Genomic DNA, 5,002 nt, shown 5'->3' with positions numbered 1-5,002 from the left:
ATTGATCTTCCATACATCATAGCTCCAATAAAATTACATGCTCTTAGAATGGAAAAGAAGTTAAACATGTCTGGGTCAATGCCCTCCTATTACATGTTGATAAAAAGCTCAAATGCAATCATGCTGCTTCCAAGCTCTACATGTATTCCAATACCTTTTCTACCAAAGTAACTGCTCCTTCCAATTTTGTGCAAGTACAGTTCATAGTTTGGCTCATGGGGATATTCATTTTTTATTGGTAGATCATAGTTGACCATGAGAGTGACCTGAGCTCCCCCACCACAAAAATGCCCCACAATAAAAAAACTAAACAATACAAACAAAGACAAATAAAGTCACACCAAAAAAACCAGTTGGTTCATTTTCATTAATCTTGAACCTAAGAGTTTCCACACAACAAACAAATATGTACATAAAAACTTCTACATAATCCATCAACATGAACATAAGGATATAGAATGAATAGACTAATGCATGTTTGGACACATGCATAAAACCAAAGCTAGTAACTGCAAATGCTCCTTATGTTGGCACATAGTCTCGTAAAACACACTACACATCAGTCTACAAACACACATGAAATATGCAGACATAGATGTAATAAGGTATCTACCCTACACACAAGACAATTAACCTTTTCAAATTGTTAATCTCCATGTTTACTCACTCTTCATGTCTATACTAGTTTAGAAGAAAAGTAAAACACCAATACAATGAAACCTAGCAATCCTGCTACACCAATTCAATACCAGGAACTCTTTGCAAATATGTCACGCCCTACTAGTATAGCTTTGGAAATAGTAGGAGCTAATGAAGGATTATTGAATGGTTGCTTGTAAATTGCAATTGCATTTGAGGCCGTAAAGGGCCTTCAACCTATACACCTATCCATCTGATGATGGAAAAGCCTAAAGACTGATCAACATAGATCTCCTCCTTCAAATCACATTAAGAAGGGTAGACTTCACATCAAGCTGATAAATCGGCCATCGCTAGCTAAGGCAAGAACCACCCTAATGGTAGCCATCCTAGCTATAGGTACAAAGGTGTTATGGAAATCCACTCCTAGCTGCTATGCAAATCCCTTTGCAACAAACCACGCTTTGTGCTTATCCAAAGTGCCACCATTGTGGTATTGGGTCTTAAAGACCCATTTAACATCAATCACCTTCCCATGAACATGCCTAGGCACAAGGTCCCATGTGCCATTCCACTCAATAACATCCAACTTCTACTCCATAGCCTTCTTCCAATGCTGACTGCAAAACCTCCTTCACAGAGGTGGACTCTCTATCCTACATGGCATGGGTCATTAAATAGGAGTTAATACAAAAAATCTTGGTGGAATGTGCTAAGATCCTCCGAATGTTCTCACAATAGGATTGATATTCTTTTGAACTTTCTAATCAAGAATCCAAATAGACTTTACAGGTAAAATATTTAGCATCTAAAAGACCCCAAACATAACAATTGAGTTGTGATCCAAGTTAAGGAGATGGTTCTAAGTACAAGTTTTTCTAGATTGCACAAAAATCCTAGCAAACAAGTTTAGTAATCCACATAAGGATGATGGATTATCACAATACTTTGAAATTTCCCCCTTCAATATGCCTTTGAACCTATGCTTTCTTGGTGTTCTATAATACCAAACAACACTATGAAGAATTTGACATTCTCCAATATCCCTTTGACATAATATTTTAACTCACAATGGCTCCTTTGGCAACCACTCCAACGACTAGCCTACTAGACATAGATGGAAAAAGTGCAACCACTATAGTAGCTACATTTTTTGCATCTAGAAAAGTGAGCAGCCTATTAGACAACCTCATCTTTTCTAAATGCAAAAAATGCACATACTAGACATAGATGCACTAAAAATTGACTGCATGCAGTCTAGCTATGGTCTTTTGCTTCCCATAGTTAAGAGGTGGGCCTACTGATTACATATTTGGCAAGTGATGGTGAATACCTGAGTCTCTCATAACTCGTACTACAATTGCCTTGATCAAATATTGTGGTGCTATTCCTAACCAAGGCCTTAACAATAATAAAATCACATAACCTGTACATGACAGCATCCACCAAATAGATATATACAACCGAGATATTTAAATACGGCTTCAATTATACCACACTCTCAGGTCCAATTAGATAGCTCCTTGAAGAAATACTCCTCCTTGGCTAGATGATTGTACTCATGTGGACTATATTTAAACTAACATGTGCATATGGTACCAAAATTAGATGAGACTTTATTAATATTTTTAAATAACAATCTCAAAGGTTTGAAATAATTTTCAAGTGAAAATTTATTATGTACCAAAAGTGAATGTTATAAAATGCATAAAAATTGATTAAGATTGAATTTTATAAAATACATGAAAACTAATCAAAATAGTACTTAGTTACAAGTGTTCTTGGTAGCTTGTTTTAGAGTAATTCTTATGTGATCTCCATCATTATTTAGTTAGTTGTTTTTTTCCCTCATTAAGCTTGTTTATGCTTTGCATTGCCTTCTTACTAAGTGCATAGACTTATGATGGTGTAAGCGCATGCTCTCTCTTACTTCAGGGGAGAAGCTTGCTAACCAAGGAAGATAGTAGACCAGTCCCCTCTAAACCCAACCAATCACGAACAAAGCCCCTACCAAAAAATGTGTATTTCACCATTTGTGAAAGATCCTCCTTAAAGGGTACCCCATGTAAAATATTACACGGCGTAGCGAACAGAATCTGAGAAAGAGATAGAGAGTACACAACAGATAAGAGGAGAATCAGTAAAATTCTTTAACTCCAAACAACTGATACAAAGATGGCTCTGTCCACCCGTGCGCTTCCAATGAATGAAGCTTAGATGGCGATCTAGACAGAAGATAGGTGAAGATCTTAAGGCTAGCTGGAACAACAACTCTGACTGGGTGAAAGATGAGTGTAAGATGGCTGCGAAGGGGTTTAGCTTTTATAGCCCGCGAAGGTCGTTAGGTCGGCCTGCTGACCGACCTACCATATGAGCCTCCACTAGTCGGCCAGGGAATATTCCAGGGAATATTCCCTTTACCATCGGGCTTCCGCGGCCCCCGGACCCCACAATAGGGGCCCCTTTTAACTCCCTTACTACGCAACTCAATGCAATGTGCCTCGAGTTGCTACCAGCTTAACCACTCTGTCTAACCCAAAGATTAGACCCACAATGGTCACCTTTTTGCCATCCGGTCACATAGACCTCATCTGATATACAAGTCAGGACTCCACCAATGTCCGGGCTCACACTTGGCTTCTCCTCATAATGGGGGCCTTACAACTTTGAGCACCATGGATCATTGGTAGTACCTAATGAGGGTGGGGCATTGATCATATCTAACACCCCCCCTCAATGTCCACCCATAGGTGAACTATCTCCTCGGCCCAATGCCGAGTCTCTGAAGATGAACTTGAAGCAGATCCTTCGTAAGTGCTTTGGTGAAGATATCTGCTCCATTCTCCTCTGTTGGACAGTAGACCAATTCCACTATCCCATCCTCCATCAAATCACGCACATAGTGATACTGGATCTCTATATGTTTGGTGCGTGCATGAAACACTGGATTTTTGGCAATGGCGATGCAACTCTGATTGTCACATCTCAGCACAGTTGGTTCTTCATCCTGCACTCCCATATGCCATAGAATCCTTCTCAACCATACGGCCTCACATGCAGCAAAACAAGCTGCCTTGTACTCTGCTTCGGTAGAAGACAATGCCACTGTTGGTTGCTTCTTACTAATCCAAGAGAAAATTCCTGAACCCAAAGAGAAACAATAACCAGAAACTGACTTCCTGGAATCAATGTCTCCTGCCCAATCTGAGTCACAGTTCCCCACAAGAGAAGTTCCGAAACTGTATGTGATACCATAGTCAAGAGTTTTCTTCAAGTATCTGAGCACCCGCATCCCAGCCTTCCAATGACTCTCATGAGGTTTGTTTGAGAACCTGCTCAAAACACCAACAGCAAAACTGATATCTGGTCTGGTGTTACACAAGTAGATTAGACTGCCGACCAACCTCCTATACCTCCCAATGTCTGCTAGTGCTGATGTATCCTCAACGGATAACTTTACATTCACCTCCATAGGTGTAGCTATCTCCTTGCACTCGGTCATGCCAAATGCCTTCAAGATCTCCCATGCATACTTCTTCTGAGAGATGAAGATCTTTCCTGGCTCTTGCCAGACTTCAATCCCCAAACAATAGTGCAGCAAGCCCAAGTCTGTCATTTCAAACTCAAAACTCAAAGCCTTTCGAGTTTGGTTGATCATATCTTCATAGTCACCTGTAATAAGAAGGTCGTCCACATATAGGACAATCACTACAGACTTTTTACCATCCCTGTAAACATACAAGTTAGCATCTGAGGCACATCTTTTGAAGTTTAGGTTTAAAAAGAACCTATCTATCCGCTGGTACCATGCTCTGGGGGCTTGTTTCAGCCCATACAATGCCTTCTTCAGTTTACACACTTTGTTCTCAGAATGGGGGGCCTCAAACCCTGGTGGCTGAGCCACGTACACCTCCTCCTTGAGGTCACCATTTAAGAACGCTGACTTAACATCCATTTGGTACACTGGCCACTTCTTGTGGGCAGCCACTGCAAGTACCGTGCGAATAGTGGTCATTCTAGCAGTTGGGGCAAATGACTCTTGAAAATCAAACCCTTCAACTTGTGAAAATCCTTGGGCAACCAGTCTAGCTTTGTACTTTTCTAAGGTACCATCAGCCTTGTACTTTACCTTCCAGATCCACTTGGTGCCAATAATCTTCCGCTTTGCTGGCCGATCCACTAGCTCCCAAGTGTCATTCTTCATTATGCTGTCATACTCCGCCTGCATAGCAGCCTTCCATGATGGATCTGCAAGTGCTTCTTCTAAGTCAGTTGGCTCCTTTACTTCTCTCATAATCTCAACCATCAAGGCCATGTTGACTATGTGAGCAGAAGCCCTCCTTTGCTCCTCTATTCTCTGAGA

Source organism: Lygodium microphyllum, chromosome 4, assembly GCF_053477565.2.
Source record: "Lygodium microphyllum isolate KBCC chromosome 4, Lygodium_microphyllum_v1.1.10, whole genome shotgun sequence".
Taxonomy (NCBI): Eukaryota; Viridiplantae; Streptophyta; class Polypodiopsida; order Schizaeales; family Lygodiaceae; genus Lygodium; species Lygodium microphyllum.
Note: the sequence above shows the minus strand (reverse complement) of the source record.